The sequence below is a fragment of the Rattus norvegicus genome, chromosome 2, assembly GCF_036323735.1.
Source record: "Rattus norvegicus strain BN/NHsdMcwi chromosome 2, GRCr8, whole genome shotgun sequence".
Lineage (NCBI taxonomy): Eukaryota > Metazoa > Chordata > Mammalia > Rodentia > Muridae > Rattus > Rattus norvegicus.
Genome location: NC_086020.1, coordinates 151,702,514 through 151,717,330, shown reverse-complemented (window position 1 = coordinate 151,717,330; position 14,817 = coordinate 151,702,514). Strand labels below are relative to the sequence as shown.

General features: G+C 40.3%; 1 protein-coding gene and 1 non-coding gene across 5 annotated transcripts in view; one reads left to right on the top strand and one right to left on the bottom strand.

The window, feature by feature from the left end:
• Kcnab1 (potassium voltage-gated channel subfamily A regulatory beta subunit 1) overlaps window positions 1-14,817 on the bottom strand; it is a 466,662-nt gene that overhangs the window by 196,306 nt on the left and 255,539 nt on the right. The window lies entirely within an intron of this gene.
• On the top strand, window positions 7,529-7,631 carry LOC120101165 (U6 spliceosomal RNA). Its single transcript, XR_005501562.1, has one exon. It is a non-coding gene; the product is annotated as a U6 spliceosomal RNA (small nuclear RNA).

The window sequence follows — 14,817 nt, the reverse complement described above, 5'->3', positions numbered from 1 at the left end:
TGAATCAAAATATTAATTCCAGGAGGAAAGGAGAGGTTCAGGAGACTCAGACAATAAACAAAATGTCACTTATTTGGAAAGCAGAAACTTCAAGATTCTCAAAGGCCCCTCCCCAGCTTTGTAGAAGGCATGAAGGATTGTCTTCCGAGACTGACCAGCACAACCGAGAGAGGAGATTCCTAGACCAGTGGAGCTGCCTATAAGCTGTGCAGAGAGCTCTAAGGCAGTGGCTTCCATGAGTCATCACCCATGTTGGGGTGGGTCTTTTGGTCATCCAGTTGTTTTTAATCATCTCTATTCCTGTAAGTAGTCCCTGAATAAAAACTCTTTGGTTCACTAGGAGGAACTTGGGTACAATTGTTGTTTTGTTATGTTATGAGTTCAGTTTCTTGGTAATTCTGCTCTGGAGTGAGGCACTTGAATGTGTGTGTGTGTGTGTGTGTGTGTGTGTGTATGCAGATGTGTGTGCACATGTGCATATGTGTGTATATGTGCATATGTGTATGTATGTGTGTGCACTAGTGTGTGTATGTGCGTGTGTGTGGTGTCTCCCCAGAAAAACTTCCTCACATGACAGGATAATTGATAGAGTTTTAAACAACTCTTTCTGAGTACTTCCTAAAATGTACCATTATGAGATAATTCTCATTTGATACTATCAAATAATTTGGTTGGTTCCATACTTAGATGAGGCCTGAGGGGAGAATTTTTAACATGAAAAATAGGCTCATCTTAGCTAGAATTAGGCAACTTACTCTGGTATTAAATACACACTGTATATTGTAGATCTTACTTGCTTAGACAGGGAGAGTTTGTATACTTCCAAACTACATGTTTACATTTTTTTTTTTTTTGAGGAGGGGTGGCTTCTTAACACAGGCTCTCTCCACATAGCACTGGATATTCTGGAACTCACCATGTAAACCAGACTGGACTCAAACTCACAGAGATCTGCTTGTCTCTGCCTCCCAAATGCTGGGATTAAAGGTGTGTGCCACCACACCCAGCTGTGTTTAGAATTTTAATCTTACAAGTCAGTTGTCACAGAACAAAGTATCCTGCATTGATAATTCTATTCAGTCTTTGTCCTGCCATTCTGCTGGTTTTCCTTGGAATTTTAAGAAATTAGTGATTGCATAAGGACTGGCAGACTTTGAAGGAGTGTTAAGTGATGTATGGAATAAAAAGGATGATAAGTTAATTACCAAGCACTAAATTATTACACTAGATTTACAAGTTCTTAGCTGTCTTAGTAGTAGAAACAGAAACAGTAGAGTTTAGAATCAGAGCCAGCTCTCGGCATTCTAATTTGTCTTGGAGACGGTTAATGGTGAAGCTTTCTACCATCCCTGTACTGCTGTGTGTGCACCCCAGCTAGAAGAAGTGGGACTGTTGAAGTATGAAATTTGCAAATATCTTAACACTTTTTTTCTACATTAAGCAATATGCTTGATCAGATCTAATTGGGTTATTTATAAATGAGTATGACAATGACGCTAGATGAAAATGCTTGCAATTTATAACATAATTAGCTTTGGCTGGACATGCATTAAGAGTGGCCTAAACAAAAGAATGGATACATATTCAAAATACTAAAACTTTCAAAATTGAACTTGACAAGGCATAATCGCTGGTATAAAATAAAGTAAGAATAAAATTCTATGGTATTTCAGTAAGTTATTTTTATTACATAAACTTACCCAATATATAATTGAGCTATTAATTTTAAAAGTGGTCTTGGACTAAGCTTAATTTCTTTAAGACAATGCAATGGTTTATGTGACTTTAATATAATTGCCCTTGGGAACCATTTATTCTCAATGTGCTGATGCTGAAATGAGTTTGCTTTCCCTACCGTTAACATGGCAGCAGAGTAGAAAATGCCTGCACTGTTTTCTTACATGGGCAAGGAATTTGTTTCTACAGACAATGTCTAAGAACATTCTGAGAACTTAGATGGATTCCTCAGGACTGCCTGCTGCTTTTCCTTTAATTGTTGTTTAGTTCTTGATAGATTTACCAACTATAACATCAGTCTACTATTCAAATTTGTGTGTGAGAATAAAATTCTAAATAATGTTTTTCCCTGGAGCCTACAGATACATGGATAAACACATGATGTAGAGGATAATTCTTTCTTGTATTTTACATAATAACATACTAAGCAACAAAAAACCCAACAGATCTTCTTTCTAGTTAGCTTTGTGTCCTGCATGGGCCCTGAACCCTATGTTTACTCCTCTCTCCGTTCTGTGGACTATTATTACAAATGACGCTGCTACGCTACAGAGGAGGAAGTGGAGCTGTAGCAAGAGGGTCACATAACTACAAAGGGTTTAAACCCAGGGACAGTGTCTTTGCAATTTATCCTTTTATATTCAGAAGCTATTATTTTCAATGGTCTTATTGAAGTTTCATTGATTGGAAAATACTATCCTGAGATCACATGAAGGATGAGTGGAGCCTGCTGTACATCTGGAAAGATTTGTTTTTTTTCTTTTTGTCACATATCCTTTGCTCCCAGTCAATATTTCCAAGGTAAACATATTCAATTCTCCTAAAACCATTTCCTATCCCACTCAAATGGTTTTTCTACATTCTCACCTTCTTCTCCCCACAAATATCGTATTTACACTTCAAATATTTATTTTTCTTCTGTGTCACATGCAATCACTCCTATGCTGTGATTTTCCCCATTAATTATTCTTTGCCTCTATTCCCTATTTGCTTATTAATTCATTTCAATGAACATTTGCAAGCCAATGGGGAAGTTTTTCTTTTATTCCGACATGAGACAGGAAAGAAGTCAAGAAGGATTGCAAATTTTTGTATGCTGTCAATAATTCAGACGAAGAAACCTTAAGAAAGGCTGGGTGAGAATGTTAGCTAGGAGTTTGGCTTAGGACATACAAAATCTGAGGTTCAAGTAGTAGAGATGGCAAGCAGGTAGCTGCACCCCAAACCTAGAACCTCAGAGTAACAGGAGGCAGATATAATGGTGTGCACGCTTACTTACAAAACTGAGAATATTTAATGGATAATATACCTACGGTTTTATGGATTAAAAACACTGTTTTGCTGAGCATTTTGTCCTGTGATAAAAATAGCATTGTATGTTCGGATGATTGTAAAGGAATCAAACATTTATTCTTAAGATAGCCATCCTTTTAAACCTCTCTCGCATACCTTGGCATAGTTATACTGATGGCTCCTTACAGACAAGGAGAGTGAGGCTTCAGTGGGTAAAGTGCCTGCTCAGCCTCACCCTCAGTCCACGGAGATCAGAGTCAAGCTCAGATTTTGTAGGGCTCCTCAGCCCCTAACATAACACTCCCAGTTCCAGCTTCCTGCAGCCGCGAAAGCACGGGGATTACTTATCTGTGAGTTGTCTCAGGATGCTCCCCCAGAATATGCTCTGCAGTGACCCAGTCCACACTGCATAGCCTGAGGAGTGGCTTCTATCTCATCCGATCAGTTACAGATGAATTCCGCAGTGCACTTCCGTAGTGCACGGCCATTTTCTCAGTGTAACATAAGCAAGCCATGCACAGCGCTCCGGTGTCCTCACTCATTTTTCTAGCCCTTGGTTCCTGACTTAAGTCACCAATCCTTCTGCTCTGGGGGCAAGATTTGAGATGTCAAACAGGAGGAAAAACATTGCTTATTCACGGGACTGCAGCTTAAAACATCCTTTTGATAAATGTTGGCCGTGGGTTATGGGAGAGTCTGGCGAGAGCCTGAGGTTACTACAATTCCCTTAGAAGAGATGAGAAACTGGCAACTGTTAGAGGGAAAAGGCATGGACTCTTTAGAAAGACAGATGAGCAGCCACTGGCAACTTTTGGCAATGCAGAGGGACACACACACACACACACACACACACACACACACACAGACTCAAACAGTTGATTTGGAAAATAGGAGGCATGAAAGTAATAGATGCTTCCCTTCATGGTGGAAATGGGAGATTGTTTATCTAAAAATAGTTTTGTCAAGCCATACAAAACAGTTACTATTTTGTGCACTGTAGGAAGGGCTGTTTTAAACTATACTTTGTCTACAGTGTCTCCATTTTTTTTTTTATTAATAGGTTTTGTAAGGATCTAAAGCAATCAAAGTGAGCTTTCTTGCTTTTTACCTATCAGCCTTCCTGGCAGGTATTTCAAATACCAACTCATTTAATGCTTGATGAAACCGTATTCTATCTGCGGGGACCTGAGATGTGTTTGGTCACACAGGTGGAAAAAGCAGGCTATAAAATTCTGACTGAGAGTCAGCTCAGCCTCTCCCTTTCAAACTAATAGGGAAAAAAAGAGAGAGAGAATGAAACAAAATAACATAACCACCCAAACCAAAGCAAAACCAACAGGAACAGTAGCGAAAACTATGCTTAACAAAAGAAACCTCACTGGCTAACTGATGCGATTTTACTGTGCTGGGAAAATCTTGAGCATTTCCTAAGAGTCTCTAGCTGCCATAAGAGGTCAAAGTTCTGCAGTTCTGTAGCTGTGCAGCCTCTCCCTCCTTGCTGTCCCCGCTCTGGCGACAGCATGTCTGCATGTCTGTTGTTCTTTACTTCTGACATCCAGGCTTCTTCCTTTCCCGACCTGCAACTAGTATTCTTGGATGACAGTTGGTTGATAATGGAACATAAATGGTACTAATCGTAGACCACAACTTCAGCTTGGTGGTGGTGGTTTATGTGGAGAAATGATGTATCAAGGGTACTTCTTAATCTGGCTCAAAGTTTCTAATCCTTTAAGATGAACCCATTTCTGGAGAGGTCTCTTGTAATGGAAAGTGTCAAGGGCTCTATCTGTGTTGTTTGATGAGGTAGCTGTTAGCTTTTGGCTGTTACTCACCTGGAGTATGGCCACTGAAACTGAGGCATAGGTCTGCAGTACTGTTGACCGTTAGTTATTTTAGCTCAAATACATACCCAGGTTAGGCAAGTTTGCAAACAACCTGGAAACATGTGAGCTCTTTCTCTAATATGCGAAATCTAAATATAGATTAGGAATTTTTGCTTAAAAATTGCTGTATTTACTTAGATTTCAGAGATTTAGTATAGAAGACTAATACCTGAGATAAAATACTTCAGCAACTTTAATGCTTCTCCATTAATATCTAGGAATCTTGTGGGATAGGGTGACATACTAAAATGATACACGTACAGGAAGTTAAATAAAATATATTACTGTGGTTGTTTGAATAAGAATGGCCCTGTAGGTTTTTATTTGAATATTTGGTTCCTAGTTGGTAGAATGATTTTGGAAAGGATTAGGAGGTGTGGCCTTGCTGGAGAAGGTGTGTTATTTGGGGGTGGACTTTGAGATTTTCAAAGATCCACCTCAGGCATAGTCTCTCTCTGCCTCCAACTTTTAAATAAGACACAAACACTTGACTACTGCTCTAGTGCCAGCCTGGGGTCATGTTTCCCACCATGATGATCGTGGACTCACCCTTTCAAACTGAAAGGAAATGCCTCATTACATGCTTTATTTTATAAGTTGCCTTGGTCATGGTGTCTCTTCACTCAGTAGAAAAGTAAATGAGAATGAGTAAAAATTAATTTCAGTTGTTGGTTTTGCTTTTTTTAAATACAGCTATTTGTAGGTTTTAGATTACATATGCAGCATCAGTGTATGCTATCGGAAAGTACTGCTTTTATACTTGTTATGGTTTATTATAAACTCTTAATAAAATGTATATAATATTCCAAGCATCAGATAGGCTTTGTTGATTTTTTAACATATGAGTTTGCATAAAAATGTTAAATCAGTTATATGCAAACTAGTCACTACATTTCTTAAATATTATATTGTTGTATAAAGAGGAAGAAAGGAAATTCTTGAATGTCTCATAAGAAAAATTATGTTTTCCTCAGTTGAAAAATTAGAACTGCTACTATGCCCATTTTTCTACTTCAAAGGACATAGCTAAAGGCAGCATGATTCCATTCTTCACCCTGCAAAGGCATCCACGTGGGAATGACGTCAGTACTGAGATGCAGCAAAGATCTCTCTGAGCTTGGTAAGTGGGCCCATAGTCAGAACAAGGTTTTCTGTGGGTGGATGGAGGTTATGTACTATGATGTTCTCATACATACATTCATATTTCATTATGATTCTCCCATAGACTGTTTGTTTTTTCCACTTCACTACCTCAAGTAAAACACCCACAACATCACAACACTCTAGAGGCACCCTGCCAATTGAGTGGGAAGTTCAAGGAACTCCCTGTTGCTGTCACTTGGAAAGACAGAGCCAACATGATAGAGGATTCCTTTGGGATCCATTCCTTTGGGATCCTCTCCTATATGCTGGTTCCAGCTCTGTAGCATTTCATCACTGTTGGAGGACTGAAAGAAAAACTATTCTTCCATCCATCTTCTACTAACATGGTAAAAGACAGTTATCTAAAATACTACCACAGTCGGGACTGGAAACTTCTGTAGAAACCTGAAATGTGCTTTGTGCAGTGGTAAGAAAGTCTCTAGTTAATTGCAGATTCCACTTGCTGTGCATTCCATTGTGTTCCTTGCTCAGAGAAGCCAGAGAGGGAGCTTTAAGCATTTCTAAATTTGAAAATTAGGAGCTTCTTGAGGTTACAAGAAACTTAGTGTGAGAAAATTGGAAAGGGTAGGTTTAATTGGTACCTGCCTGATATGTCATCCATCCCCTGTGTGTGACTCTATTGTTCCACCAGCAAGTTGGGAAGATGATCCCTGACCCTGGCACAAACAAAGGAATAGTATAAACTAACCTTTAAATGAGTTCTTAAGGCTTGTAGCGTTTTCAAAATTGAAAATAGAATCAGTTATTTTTTTTAAATCACTGATTAAAGCCTAATGTGTTTCTGTTGGAAACTGGTTGTGCAGAGTGAAAAGGTTTCCATTTATTCTTTGATAAGTGATAAAGTAAGACAGATCACCATGTCCGACTAAGTGAGCCCTGACTGGAGCCATGGTTTCTGTAGATGATGTTCTGAGTGTTTGAGAGGAAATCCTGATGTGGAGGGGAAAGACAAAATTTCAGAGCCTGGGCGTGAAATTCAAGTCCGTCAAATAGGTTTGAATGTGAAGTTTGAAGACCATGGATACTATATTGAATACCAAATGAATTTTGATTAAGAAGGCTACTTACATTGATATTAGGCGTGAAAATAATCATGTTTCAGTGTTTAAATATGCTTTGATTTTGTTTTACATTTATACTAATCCTTGCTCAGAGTTTCAATGAACAATGACTTTTTAGACAGGTCAATATGCAGGCTAATTATGTTGGAAGGGAGCATGTGTAAAGTGAATGTGAAGAGGAAACTGGCCAGGCAGAGGGATGCTCTGTCTCCTGATCTGGAACTGTTTCCCTAGGACCTGCAATGACTACTCTGTTAATTATCCAAAGTGGAGTTAGAATCTCAAGATGTGGCAAATAAATTATGTAAATTAAAATAATGGATTCTTTGGTGAGCTGCTTTGTCCTTTGTAAAATATGTAGCTATGTCCAATTTTAAAAAAATTCTGTGCTTGTTTGAGCAGCAAATATACAAAAATTGGAATGATACAGAGAAGATTAGCATAGCCCCTGTACAAGGATGACATGCAAATTCATGAAGCATTCCATATTTTTAAGAAACTTTATTAAAGTTCAAAATCTACATTGCGCCACACACAATAATAATAGGAGACTTCAACACACCACTCTCAGCAATGGACAGACATGGAAACAGAAACTAAACAGAGACACCGTGAAACTAACAGAAATTATGAACCAAATGGATTTAACAGATGTCTATAGAATATTTCATCCTAAAACAAAAGAATATACTTTCTTCTCAGCACCTCAAGGTACCTGCTCCAAAGCTAACCATATAATTGGTCACACAAAAGATACAAGGACATTAAAATAATGCCACGCATCCTATCAGATCACCACAGACTAAGGCTGGTCCTAAATAACAAAAATACCACAGAAAGCCCACATATACATGGAAGCTGAACAATGCTCTGCTCAATGATAACCTGGTCAAGGAAGCAATAAAGAAAGAAGTTGAAGAAATTTTTAGAATTTAATGAAAATAAAGGCACAACATACCCAAATTTATGGGACACAATGAAGGCAGTGCTAAGAGGAAAACTTATAGCTCTGAGTGCCTCCAAAAAGAAATTGAAGAGAGCGTACACTAACAGCTTGACAGCACACCTGAAAGCTCTAGAACAAAAAGAAGCAAATTCACCCAAGAGGAGTAGAAATCAGGAAATAATCAAACTCAGAGCTGAAATCAACCAAGTAGAAACAAAAAGAACTATACAAAGAATCAACAAAATCAAGAGCTGGTTCTTTGAGAAAATCAACAAATTAAATAAACCATTAGTCAGACTAACCAGAGGGCACAGAGACATTATCGAAATTAGCAAAATCAGAAATGAAAACGGAGACATAACAAAGGAAACTGAGCAAATTCAAAAAATTATCAGATCCTACTATAAAAGCCTATACTCAACAAAACTGGAAAACCTGGAGGAAATTGACAATTTTCTAAACAGATACCAGATACCAAAGTTAAATCAGGAACAAATAAATCATCTAAACAGTCACATAGCTCCTAAAGAAATAGAAGCAGTCATTAAAAGTCTCCCAACCAAAAAGAGCCCAGGACCAGGTGGGTTTAATGCAGAATTCTCTCAGAACTTCAAAAAAGACCTAGTACCAATATTCTCCAAACGATTCCACAAAATAGAAACAGAAGGAGCGCTACCCAATTCCTTCTATGAAGCCACAATTATGCTTATACCTAAACTACACAAAGACTCAACAAAGAAAGAGAACTTCAGACCAATTTCCCTTATGAATATTGACATAAAAATACTCAATAAAATTCTTGCAAATGGAATCCAAGAACACATCAAAATGATCATCCATCATGACCAAGTAGGCTTCATTCCAGGGATGCAGGGATGGTTCAATATATGGAAATCCATCAACATAATTCATTATGTAAACAAACTCAAAGAGACAAAAACCACATGATCATCTTGTTAGATGCTGAGAAAGCACTTGACAAAATTCAACACTCCTTCATTTTAAAAGTCTTGGAAAGATCAGGAATTCAAGTCCCATACCTAAACCTAGTAAAAATAATATACAGCAAACCAGTATTGAACATTAAACTAAATGGAGAGAAACCTGAAGTAATCCCACTAAAATCAGGGACTAGACAAGACTGCCCACTTTCTCCCTATCAATTCAATATAGTTCTTGAAGTCCTAGCCAGAACAATCAGACAAGGTCAAAGGGATACAAAATAGAAAGAAAGAAGTCAAAATATCACTATTTGCAGATGATATGATAGTATATTTAAGTGATCCCAAAAGTTCCACCAGAGACCTCCTAAACCTGATAAACAACTTCAAAAAAGTGGCTGGATATAAAAGTAACTAAACAAATCAGTAGTCTTCCTTTACTCAAAGAATAAACAGGCTGAGAACAAAATTAGAGAAATGACACCCTTCACAATATCCACCAACAATATAAAATACCTTTGTTTGACTCTAACCAAGCAAGTGAAAGATCTGTATGACAAGATCCTCAAGTCTCTGAAGGAAGAAATTGAAGAAGATCTCACAAGATGGAAAGATCTCCCATGCTCATGGATTGGCAGGAAGTGCTTGCTGACAGGGGCCAGATATGGGTGTTTCCTGAGAGGCTCTCCCAGAGCCCTACTAATACAGATGAGGATGGTTGCAGCTAATCACTGGACTGAAAAGACAGAAAAGACAGAAGAAACTGAAGGGGTTGAAAACCCCCATAGGAAGAACAATAATATCAACCAACCAGAGCTCAGCAGAACTTCCAAGAACTAAACCAACAACCAATGAGTATACATGGAGGGACCCATGTGTCTAGCCACATGTGTAGTAGAGGATGTCCTTGTCCAGCATCAATAGGAGGAAAAGCCCTTGTTCCTGTGAAGACTCATTTCCCCAATGTAGGGTAATGCCAAGGAATTGAGTTTGGAGTGGGTGGGTAGGAATGGGAGCATCTGAATAGAAGCAGGGAGAGGGGGGAGGGGGATGAAAGAGGGGAGAAAAGGGATAACATTTGAAATGTAAATACATAAAATAGAGAAATGAAATTAAAAAATGCTGGTACAAGTTGTAATGAACTCTTAAGTATATTAAACAAATAGCTTTTTAGAATCCATCTGTAAGATACATTATTAATCTACAGACTGAAATGTAAGTTTCTATACATCTAACTCGATAGATCCTGAATATCTATCCATGTCCTTGGTACCATTCAAATGCATGGCACCAAGGCAGCAGTTGGGGATGCCTTTGATCTCTCTCATTGGCATTGTAACTGACTATTAACTGAGCATAGATTATTGAATGCATAAGGTCAGAAATTTTATGGGTTGGATAATTGAATACAAAATATGTCCAGTCAAGTTAGGTACAATACACAGTGTCATACTTTTGTTCTCCTAGAATCAAGGAGGGACAATTTTTATATTTTCCTGGAACTCATCTAATTTTTGTTTGGGGTGAAGATATTCTTGGTTATAATGAATTGATAAGGTTATTTCAGTTTTCTTTAGAGACAAAGATGCCCCTTTGGGCAAACAAAAGAAACCCGAAGAACAGTAAGCTTTTTATTCTATCTTTTATCTTCCTTCTAATCCTTCTGTGGTTTATCACCATTCTTAGTATATTAAGGAAGTGATGGTTGATGTTCGTCAGTGACTCCACAGTAGGAAGCCTCTAACAAAGCTTCCCAGAACTGTCCTTTGTATTATCTCTTCCCTCTGAACATGGCTGAACTCAGTGACTTGCTCTGAGCTGATAGAGTTGAGCAGACATGTGTCACATGAGACTGTGTCACAGAGGATTGGCTTCCTTCTTTGCTGACCCTCCCTTTTCCGTTTAACAGGAGCAAGCCTTCATGTTGTGCACATCTCCAAAGACAGGCTCGCACAGCAGGAACTGATGAACAACTCTGGCCAAGAGCCAGAGACAAGCCAAGGCATGCCTACATCCTAGTGAGCTTGGAAATGGGTCTTCCCTGGCTAAATCGTGAGATGGAACGGCTCAGGTCAGTATCTCGACTGCAGCTTTCTGATGATACCTGAGCCACAGTCAATACCTTCTTGGACTTCTAATCCCCAGAGATGGTGCCACAACAAATACAGCTTAAGCTGTTAGACTTGGAGAGACTTGTCTCACAGCAATGTACAATTAGTACAACTTCTAACACCAGTGATAACAGATTCACTTTTCTGAAAGCATCAGGAGACTGAGATCTGGTTCTACTGCCTCCTTCTATGTCTGATGCCCAGCATGCTGCTTGGCAAATTCAGAAACCCAAACAGATTTTGGGAATGGAAGAAGGAAGGAAAACAATAACAAGAAAGAGGAAGAGTGAAAGGCTGGCACCAGTAAAGAAATGGAGACTTGAGTTGCAGGTTACCTGACAGAACTGAGAATTAAGTCAACTGTCCTAGACTTATAGTCACTCAAATGATTTTACTTCCTGTCTTAGGGAATCTATTGATGTGATAAAACAGGATGACCAAAGGCACCAAGTGGAAGAAAGAGTTTATTTTTTCTTTAAACTCTCAGGTCTCACTCGATCATTGAGAACATTCAGACAGGACCCAAAGCAGGAAGTGATAGAGAAACCATGAAGAAACTCTGCTTGCTGGTCTGCTCTTCATCACTTGCTCAGTTTGTGTTTTCATAGGACTTGGGGGCAGCAGCACTCACCATGGGTTGAGCGTTAATCAAGATTGTCCAGCAGATTTACCCACAACACTATCTTATGAAGTCATTTTCACAATTGAGATTCCCCTTCTCAAATAAATCTGGCTTGAATCAAGCTGACATAAATCTAACCAACATGTTTCTATTTCTGACATAATTTTATACTTGGTGAATTGCTTAACATGCTCTTAGCAGAGTTCTCCTCTCAGATACGTGCTAGAACCTTTGTTGAACGTGGGAGTGTAGAATGCCCATTCTGTTAGGTGGCTGGGCCTGGCTGGCCATGTGTGTTTCTGGAAGGGAGGCTCAGCTCCGTGATCAGCTCCTGGCAGCCTACACATTGCCTTGATCATGGGGCCTACTTCCCACTGCTGAGGATGCCTGAGGCAGAAGCAGGTCAGCATGGTAGAAACAGCAGGGCTTTGTGAGTGTCAGCTGGTTGGGGGGAGTGCGGAGGGGATGCTACTTCCAAGAAAAGGTGTACCCTCTGTGCAGAGCTTTCCTTCTGATGTTGGGGAACATTTCCCTCTCTGTCCAAGAAGCCAGGAACATCAGGAGAATGTGGAATAGATACACAGATGCTCACTTGCAGACTTGGAGAGGAAGCACTTTGGGAGGAGATAATAACTTTTGAAGAATTGGTGTTCTGATTTAAGACTCCAGACAGCAGTCTTTAGAGCAGGGCAAGGAGAGGCCTGAGGGAAATAGGAGAGCTTGACATTGATGTGAGTCTAAGAGGATCCATAGATGAGGAGTAACTGGTCAGTGCTCTCACAGATCTGTATGCGGAGGGGAGGCTGATGCGAACAGTCAGGCAACAGTGTCTCCTCTATCTCTTACTGCAGCCACCTGTTCTCTAGCCTTCACCCTGGGTTTTCAGTCTGGTAGAGCCTCCTGGTATGGCCTTACTGTGGCACAGAGACCACAAGTCGGCACCCAGTTGTATGAGGGTAGCCAGAATCTAAGGATACTCCACTGGTGAAATGTGTTACAAGAACAGAACTGACAGACTCAAGGCTTAATGGGAACAACAGTAGCTCAGCCCCAACTTGCCCCTGCACCATGGGAATCCTCCAGAAAGATGTATTGTCCTAGAGGAAGGGGGGGGCACTGAACTGAAGTTTCACAGGAGCTCAGACACAGAGGCATGAAGAACATGGCAGGTCTCGCTCAGCTCAGCTGGTGCAGTGAGGTACTTAGCTACATCAGGGCCCTTCATTTGCCAGGAAGGCAAGTAGGGGAGGTGTGGGGAGAGAGGTACTTCTCTAATAACCAAAACCCGAGTCCCCTCTACCTTCAAAGGGCTAGGGACATTCTGTATATGACTCAAAGGTTTGCTCTACCATCTAGGCCCCAAATGAGGCTTTAAAATTGAAGGGGACCCAGGGATGATGAGCAATAGCACAGTGAGGAAGCGTTAAGTTGGAGCTAGACTAGAGCTTTAATTAACATCAGGTGGCTGCCAAGAACTTTGGCTCAGCCAGGCGTGCAAGAGAGACTGCAAGCCTGTGTCTGTTCATAAGTCTCCAACTCTCTGCCCGTTCCCAGGAAACCTGCATGAGCTTCCTTCTGCTGCCACAGAGCTGTCCTGTTGCTCTGCTGACTTCTTTCTCTGACTGACAGGACACAAGTCACATCAGTGTAGCAAAAGGCAACAGAAACATTGCTGGGTCTGTGACGAGAATTCTCAAAGGGCCCCAGAGGCTTTTCCATGTCTCTTTTTCTCTTTTTGTTCCTTCTGAATGGTCAGAACAGGTTCTTCCCTCACTGTACTATCTTTTCAGGTTTGATATTTGCTCACCAACAGCTTGCTATGAACTCTGTGCATATCGCTCATAGACTGGTGCTGGGCCTCGAACTCAGGACCTTGAGCTTGTTACGTGAGCGCTCTACTCTTGAGCTACATCCCCAACCCCTCAGATGTTTATAAAGTTTTTGCAATTATGATTTAATTATAAAACTTTTCCTTTCCTTTCCCCCTTCAAACCTTCTCATATACTTCTCCTGACTCTCTTTCAGTCATGGCCTCTTTTATTATTTACTAATTGTTATTGTATGGATATTATATGCATATGTGTATACCTATTCATAAATATAACCTGTTCAGTATGTATAATATTAATTGTATATGTAATGGTCTGACCATTTGGGGCTGGGCATCCAATTGGTATGCTTTTTCCTGGGGAAGACCACATCTACTCCAAGCTTTTCTCAGTTGCCTATAGTTCTTTGAATAGAGTTGAGGTCCCATAAAATTTTCTGTATCCACTCTGGCATGCTCACTAGTATCACCCTTGATCAGCTCATGTTTAGGAGGTCATGTTGGTGAGGCTTTCTGGGTGTAGTTTCCGACATTACTGTGAGACAGAATCTCCCAGCAAACATCCCGATTCTCTGCCTCTTTCTGCCCCATCTCGTTCTAGTCCTGAGCACCCACAGCTCTTCACACTGGGTAGGGCAGAGCCTGCTTCTGTGGGCTTCCCCTCTAGGATACCCAGTGCCAGGCCAGGGCATATACAGAACATTTGAAGTAAAAGCTGGGCGGGGGGTTGCCTAGTGAGAGTCTCTGATATTCTTTATTAGAAGATCCCTGGGAAGCAAACAGGAATTTGAACAGGGATTTTTGGGTTGAGCACTGATGGAGTTATAGCTTTAATGGGATACTTTATGGGCAGTCTTTCCAGTGCGGTGCTGGCAAGAGCTAGGAAGGTGGCTCTTGTGCAGTTCTCACTGCGCAACTATCACAGGCACACAGTTTCCAGATGTCTCTTTGTTTCTTTTTCTTGCCCACAAGTTAGCTGAGACAGACAAATGTGATAGCTCCCATATACTGGCTGCCACCTATCTTATTCAATGTCACATGATACAGTGTTAAATTTAGGACACAGGAAAAAAGCACATCACAAAGGCTTTTTGAGCCTCTGTTTCCTCTGTAAAACAAGCAAGCAGCAGCTATGAGCAGCAAAAGACCAGGAGAGTTTATCAGTTGCTACTGGTAATGTTCCGTGTAAGCCAACAGCAGAAGTTGGTGAAACCATTCACCTCCAGGGGCC